We start from the raw sequence: 8,720 nt of genomic DNA on the forward strand, positions 1-8,720 counted from the left end.
GTTAGAGCCGAATACGCCCTAAACTTACTCGAAAAAGGGCGTTTCAGGGGAGAAAATTCAAAACAGCCCCCGAACCACCGTGTGGCTCACATGGACAGTTCCCCCATGAAAAATAGGACTTGCCACAATTGACGGAATGTAATCTGGACTCGCAGGTTGGGAGTTAGAGCTGAATACGTCCTAAACTTATTCAAAAAAGGGCGTTTCGGGGGCAAAAATTCAAAACAGCCTCCAAATGACTATGTGACTCTCACGGATAGCTTCCCCATGACAAATAGGTCTTGTGACAACTGACAGAATGTAATTCAGACCCGTAGGTAAAGAATTAGAGCCAAATACGCCCTAAACTTAGTCGAAAAAGGGCGTTTAGAGGAGAAAATTCAAAATAACTCCCGAACGACCGTGTGGCTCACACAGACAGTTTCCCAATGATAAATAAGACTTGTGACAACTAATGGAATATAATTCGGACCCGTAGGTAGAGAGTTAGAGCCGAATACGCTCTAAACTTAGTCGAAAAAGGGCATTTCGGGAGAGAAAATTCAAAACAGCTCCCGAACCACCATGTGGCTCAGACGGACAATTTTCCAATGACAAATAGGACTTGTGACAACTAACATAATGTAATCCAGACCCGTAGGTTGGTAGTTAGAGCCGAATACACCTTAAACGTACTCGAAAAATGGCATTTCGAGAGCAAAAATTTAAAACAGCCCCCAAACCACCGTGTGGCTCACACGGACAGTTTTGCCATGACAAATAGGACTTATGACAACTGATGGAACGTAATTCGGACCCGTAGGTTGGGAGTTAGAGCCATATACGCCCTAAACTTACTTGAAAAAGAGCTTTCCGAGGGCAAAAATTCATAACTGCCCCCAAATCACCGTGTCACTCTCACGGACAGCTTTCTCATGACAAATAGGACTTGTGACAACTGACAGAATGTAATCTGGACCCGTAGGTTGGGAGTTAGAGACGAATACGCCCTAAACTTACTCGAAAAATGGGGTTTCAGGGGCGAAAATTCAAAACAGCCCCCGAACCACCATGTAGCTCTCATGTACTGCTTTCCCATGACAATTACAACCTGTGACACCTGACGGAATGTAATTAGGACCCGTAGGCTTGGAGTTTGAGCCGAATACGCCTTACACTTAGTCGAAAAACTCGTAACACTTAGTTTAAAAAGTGACAACTTTATGAAAATAATATCTACATATTCTAATAATTGCCTTTATATATTTATAAGATGAAGAAATTATATTTTACATTGTTTCTGCAGTTGGTTAGAATAAATAGTGCATGATACATGTATATATATATATATATACTTTCTTTTATTTTCAAGAAGACATTTCTCGATTGTTCTACCTTAAATGCATGTTAGAACATGTTCCATATGGCTGACTGAATTGATATTTTGTAACCAATTCTAATGCTTCGTTTTTTGTTTTTCTTTGTAGACGGCTTTGTTGCGTGGACTTGTGGATAATCCATATTGGTGTATGGAGAAGAATTTTCACTTTTGTGTAGAACAAATATAATGCTTTTGTCGTCTTCAGCTTTTGTGTAGTTCACTATTACTGATACAGAAAACTTTTGGCAATCAATAGATAATGACTGCCATGGTACATAGATCACCTTCTGTCGTGGTACATATATGACCATTTGTCGGCGTACATATATGACCTTTTGTCATGGTCTATAGAAAAACTTTTGTCGTGGTGCATAGATCACCTTCTGTCATGGTACATATATACCATTTGTCGGCGTACAGATATGACCTTTTGTCATGGTCTATAGAAAACTTTTGTCGTGGTACATATATCACCTTTTGTCGTGGTACAGATTACGATGGTAATTTGTACCATACCAAATGGTAATTTTGCTTGGTAGTAAATGTATTTTTTTGTATACGGAGGATTTTGATTTTTGTATGATATATTTTGTATGGAATTATTATTTTAGCTTGGACAATAGTTGGTTTGTACGGATTTTGACATTTAAAGTTATTTATTTTTTGTATATAAATGCAGATTGTGGAATGATTGATAAAATGTATCATTTTGTTTATATACGTATTACAAGTTGCATGGAATATAGACCAGTTGTGGAGAAATTATAATTTTGAGATAAAACATAATATCATGTTTTTAACGACTAAATAATTAGTAGTTAAAAAGAAATTGGGAAAAGACATTTGGCAACTAAAAGTTTTGTAGCCAAAAAAAAAAAAAAAAGACATTTGGCGACTAAAAGTTTAGTAGCCAAAAGAAAATTAAACATTTGGCGCCTAAAATATTTCATAGCTAAAAACAAAAGTTAAAGAATAAAAACACTTTTGCCAACTAAAATTTTAGTAGTAAAAAATGTGGGACTTTAGGCGACCAAATATTTAGTAACCAAAACAAGAACTCTTAGCCGACTAAAAATTTAGTAGCAAAAAATGTGGGACTTTAGGCGACCAAATATTTAATAGCCAAAACAAGAACTCTTTGCCGACTAAAATTTTAGTAGCAAAAAATGTGGGACTTTAGGCGACCAAATTTTTAGTAGCCAAAACAAGAACTCTTTGCCAACTAAAATTTTAGTAGCTAAAAATGTAGAACTTTAGGCGACTAAAAGTTTGGTCGCCGAAAATGTACTAATTTAATTTAATGTACAACCTTTTGCCAACTAAAATTTTAGTCGGAAATTGTATACATTTGGCGACTTAAATAATTTTAGTCGCTAATTACCTTTACCGACAATTCTTCAATGAATACTTTTGCGACTAAATAATTTAGCCGCTGAAACCCTTCGGCGACTAAAAATTTAGTCGCCAAAAGTGAAAATTCTTGTAATGATACAACAATAATATATCAAATGATAAGTAACATGTGATCATAATAATTTTTGATAATTATACAAAAGTGCCTAAAACTATATATAAAAAACAATATATGATCCATATTTAATTTTTGTATGGTAAAATTCATATTTAATCTCAACCACACATTAGTTTTCTAAATCAATTTATCACTCAAACTATCTACTATTCTTTTAATATTCATCTTTTCAAAATCTACCCAAACAATGCTCTGGCCGAGCTCATCATCACCCTTATTGTTACCACGTTCACCACCTCTACTAACCATTATGCAACTCTGGTCTAATTTTTTTATCTTTGTAAATATAAAAAGACAATATTGTGGAAATAAAAAGGTACCGTTAGAGTTTTAAAGAGTTAAAAATGAAAAATAAAAAAATGCGTGATTTTAGGTTTTCTTATTTCATATATCGGTGTTAAATTGTTTTTTTTTTCTTTTTTTTTTAAATTCATAAATTATGGAATAGTGTTCATTATTTAAAATTTTATTTATTGATGGGCAAGTCAATTAAATGTTTTTAATTTTTTACAAATAAAAAATTTGAAAATTTTGTTCAAGAAATTTAAAAAATGGCCAAATCATAAAGAATAATATAAGACGTCTTATTTTATATATATATATATATATATATATATACATATATATAAAAAAAAAATTAAAAAAAAAATCATAACTATATTATCAATTCACATATATCAAAAGAAATAATAACAACAATATAAAAAGTACACAAACATCCAACCCCCCCCCCCCAAAAAGAAAAAAAAAAAAAAAACTTCAAATCAACTCCCAAAGTAAAGATAGTTAACACACACACACACACACACATATATATATATATATATATATATAAATAATCAATTTAGTTGGAAAAAAAATACATTGGAAAAAAAAAAGTCATATATAGGAAAAAAAAATACTCACACGAAAATATAAATTTACGAAAAAAACAAAAAAAATCACAAACAAACAAACTTGAATTAAGTTTGGGCTATTGGCAAAGAGAGAAAATAACCACTGCATCATTACATTTGGGGAGGAGTTGGCTGGGCTGGAAGAAAGATAAAATATTGAGTATTTTAAAGAGAGAATTGTAGTGAATTTTTAATTGATTGGATTTTTAAAATTTTAGATTTATATTATTTTTGAAAAATGTGTGAGAGAGATGAAGGTGGCTTACCATATTATTTTGAATTTTGAAATTCAAAATTATAGATAATTAGTATCTTTATTTTTTTTTTATTTGAATTTTTTGATCAACATTATTTTTGGAAAAAGTGAGAGTGACTTATCATATTATTTTGAATTTTAAATTTCAAAATTATAGATAATTAGAACTTTTTTTGTTTTTAGATTTTTGACCTAAGGAACTAACCAATAGATTTTTTTTTATTTCTTTAAAAATTAACGAAATTAGTTTGAAATTCAAAAACATAGATAATTAGTGTCTTTATTTTTTTTTTATTTGAATTGTTTTGATCAACATTATTTTTGGAAAAAGTGAAGGTGACTTATCATATTGTTTTGAATTTTAAAATTCAAAATTGTAGATAATTAGAACTTTTTTTGTTTTTGGATTTTTGACTTAAGGAACTAACCAATAGTTTTTTTTATTTTATTTCTTTAAAATTTAACAAATTAACAAAATTAGTTTGTGAGTTTGGAGCTTCCACAATCATTGCTCTTGAAAAGACCCTTTTCCTTATATATACAGATAAACTTCTCATTAATTTGTAACTTTTTTACTATTACATTGTGTTTTGAAAAGTTGGTTAAAAGTTAATTTCTTTTTACCTTTTTTAATTTTTTTTAAAAAATATAAGAAAATAAAGAGATAATGTGACTCAGAATAAGTTAAAAACTAACCCTCCACCCAAAAGAGGCAGTTACTTCCGTATCTTAATTTGTCCTTTACTTTCCTAGGTAACATCCTATCACGTCACATACTGCAAGAATTTGAGAAACTCCATGTGCATATGTATGTGATGTCATGTTTTTTTTTTTCGATTCAAAAAAAAAAAAAAAAAAAAACAGCAAAACAGAGAGTTAAGGCATATTGCCTTGATATACAGCAGACGACCCTAAGATTTCTGCAACAAGTTGTAACCTTAGTAGGAGGGTCATTAAGAAAAACGAAAGATTCTTGATGATTAACTCCTAAGTTTGCCAAACCATATGCACTCTTGTTGCCTTCTCTGAGGATATGTTAAATGGTGTAGTTGCATCTCTTCATCAGGAATTTGGTATCCTCAAGTAGTGCCCTGTGTTGAAAATTTTGACCAGATTCATCCTGAAGAAGTTTAATAACATGCATAGAATCTGTCTCGATATTTATATCTCTCATTCCTTTCTCAAGTATTATAGTTAGGCCTCTATACACTCCCCAAAGCTCTGCTTCCGAGCTAGTTGCTTTCTCGAGTCTCCCGTGATAACCATGCACCTATGCTCCTCTCTCATCTCCAAAAAGTTCTCCATAGCCAGTTGGTCCAAGATTTCCTTTTGAGCATCCATCTATATTGAGCTTAATTTTTCCTGCAAAAGGAAAAACCCAGTTAGTTCTTTGTTCCAGGAACTTGCCAGTAAAGTGGTCAGATTGAAATGCTTCATAAGTTTCAGTTGCTTGGTGCTGGATGTATCTGATGGCTTCATTTACATTACATTCTTCTTTCCTGAAGACAAAATTATTTCTATCTTTCCAGATTTTCCAAACAATGAATAAAAACACAATTCCCTAAGGGATGTGGTAGATTTTTCTTTCCTTGCTTTTCAGGTTTACTTGAAGCCACTGCTTCCAAGTTTGTCTTTCACTTATCTCAATCCATATGTGGCTTCTTGTAGCTAGCCATATTTCTTTTGCTTTAGGGCACTCTTTGAACAGGTGATTCATGTATTCTCTAGTTGAGTTGCACTTGGGGCATCTGTTATCCATGGTCAAACCTCTGATACTTTTGTGATGGTTGGTTAATAACTTCTCATGAAAAATTAGCCAACAGAAACACTTCAGCTTTCGTGGAATTTTTTTGTTTCTAGATCCAGTTCCAACTAACTTTGGGACTGTTCTCACCAGTGTCTGTTAATAGTTCATAAGCTGCACTAATAGTGAAATTTCTAGTTGGTGTTCTTTTCCAGTGGGAATTGTTTGGGACTTCAACAAAATCTGGCAACTGGATTTGGAACATACTCTACAAAGTTGATTGTGGAATGAATTCCGCAACGTCATCAAGTTTCCAGGTCCCATCTTCATTGATCACATCAGCTACTTTCAAGCAATTTGAAGTATGGTCACCAGGGCATTGAAATGCAATGGTACTATCGCCACACCACCAGTCATTCCAGAAGGATAGGTTCTTGCCATTACCTACTGTCCACATGACACTTTTTTTGAGAAGTTCTCTAGTTTTGATAATACTTCTGTAGGTATGAGAAGCCAATCTTCTAGTAGGCTAGTTTATCAAGAATTCTTTTTGGAGATACTTACCTTTGAGAACTGCAGTCTAGGTTGATTCCTTATCATTGATTAGTTTCCATCCAAGCTTGGTTAAGAGTGCTTTGTTCTGATCTTCTGATCTTTTTATGCCAAGCCCTCCCTCTTATTTGTTCTTGCATACTTGTCTCCAATTCAGAAGGTGAACTTTCCTCTTGCTACATTGGTCCCTTCATAAAAAATTTCTATTAAGTTTGTCAATTTGTTTTCACACACTCTGAGGAAGCTTGTTTGTTTGCATGATGTAAAAGGGTATGTATGAGGTTACAAACTGTACAATGTTAGTTCTTCCAGCTAGGGATAGAGTATTGGCTTTCCAGTTAGATAGCTTTTTTCTAGATTCTCTCCAAAATATTATTGTGCATGCATTTCTCAACTCTGCTGTGAAGAAGGGACACTCCAAAATATTTGCCCAAATTGTGGGTTAGGGCTATCACAGAATACTGACTCAGCTCTTTTGCTTTTCTGCTAGGCACATTTGGGGAGATGTACATTTTAGATTTTTGTAGGCTGATTTGCTGGCCAGATATGAGGCAGAACTCATTGATTGTGTTCATAATGGTCTCACAATTGGTTTGATTTGTTTGAGCAAAAAAGAGAAGATCATCTGCAAAGAAAATGCGAGATATAGATGGTCCCCCCCCCCCCCCCCCCCCTAGTTGCTTTGATGCCCTTCAATGTCTCTTTTTTTTTTTTTTTTTTTCTTTTTTAACTTGGCACTTAATCATATTGGACATTTCACCATTCTACAATAGAGAAACACTAATGGAAGAGTGTGACATGATAAAATCAATCCAGTGAGTGTTCAAATTAAATTCATAAAGGGTTTCTCTCAAGAAATCCCAAGAGATCTTATCATAGGCTTTTTCAAGATCTAACTTAATAATAAGGCCTCCATGTTTACTTTTTCTATGGTGTAGGGTGTGAATTAACTCTTGGGTTATAATGATGTTATCATGAGTAGGGCGATCAAGGATAAAGCTACTTTGATTGAGGCTAATAAGGTAATGTAAAAGCGGCCTAATTCTGTTGACAAGAATTTTAGCAATAATTTTGTAGGACACATTGCAAAGACTAATGGGCCGAAACTGTTTGATAGTTTCAGGGTTATCAATCTTAGGGATAAGAACAATAAGAGTTCTATTGATTTCCAGGGGAACATGTTTCTCAAGGTAGCAAATCTTAATGAAATCACAAACATCCTCACCAATGATAGCCCAAAATTTATGATAAAAGATTGCCTGAAAACCATCTCTTCCAGGTGCTTTAAAAGCATTAATACTTTTGATGGCTTCTGAAATCTCATGATTGGTGATCCCCTTAGAGATCTTGTGATTCTCATCATGAGAAATGGTGTGGTAAGCTATATTACACCAGTGACTAAGCTTGACCACAGGTTCAGCTTGAAACATACCTTTAAAATAATCTTGAATATGGGTTTTGACAGCTTGGGCTTCTATAATCCAACCCCCAATTTCAGTATGCAAAGAATCAATTTTCAATCTCTTCCTTTTGGAAATAGTAGACACATGAAAATATCTGGTATTTCTTTCACTTTGAGTAATCCAATTGACTCTAGATTTTTGAAACCAAAGGATCACCTCTTGCAAGAGGGTTTTGTTATATTGGCAAATCAGGTCTTTTTTCAACAAAAACAGATTATGAGAGAAGTGATTAGCTAGAGACTTTTGAATTCCTTCAATACGTGAAAGAAGACACCTTTTCCTTTTAAAAATGTTGCCAAAAATTTCCTTATTCTAAGTAAATGAATCAACAATAACCTGTTGAAGTTTGTTACTTAGACATATCTCTTGATTCCAAGAAGAATAAACAACGTCTTTGTACTGAGGGTGTGAAAGCCAAGTCGCCTTGAAACGAAAAGGACGATTACAAGAGGAGAGTTTAGATATACCTTCTGTATAGATAATGAAAGGGAAGTGATCAGAATAAGTCCGAGGGAGATTTCTCACTATGCCTTCTGGAAATGATGTTCTCCATTCGGCATTACACAGCGCTCGATCAAGTTTCTCCATAGTGTTAGCTAACCCCTTCCTATTGTTGGTCTAGGTGAATCTAGGCCCCGTGCAACCAAGATCCATGAGTCCACACCGGTTGATTTGGTCCAAGAATCTTCGGCTCCGACCCTGTTGATTACTCTAGGAAAAACTCCTCCTTTCATTATGGCCACTTATTTCCTTAAAGTCTCCAGTAATAAGCCATGGTTTAGACATAAAGCTAGCCGTATCCTCCAGATCATACCATAAGGTTTACCGAAGCCGGATGTTAGGGCTTGCATAGACTGCAACTAGGACCCATTCCTCGTAATCTTCCCGTTTAACTATGGCTTAGGTCTCGTTTGGCAA

Source organism: Camellia sinensis, chromosome 13 (assembly GCF_055761805.1).
Source record: "Camellia sinensis isolate YWXY chromosome 13, ASM5576180v1, whole genome shotgun sequence".
Classification (NCBI taxonomy): domain Eukaryota; kingdom Viridiplantae; phylum Streptophyta; class Magnoliopsida; order Ericales; family Theaceae; genus Camellia; species Camellia sinensis.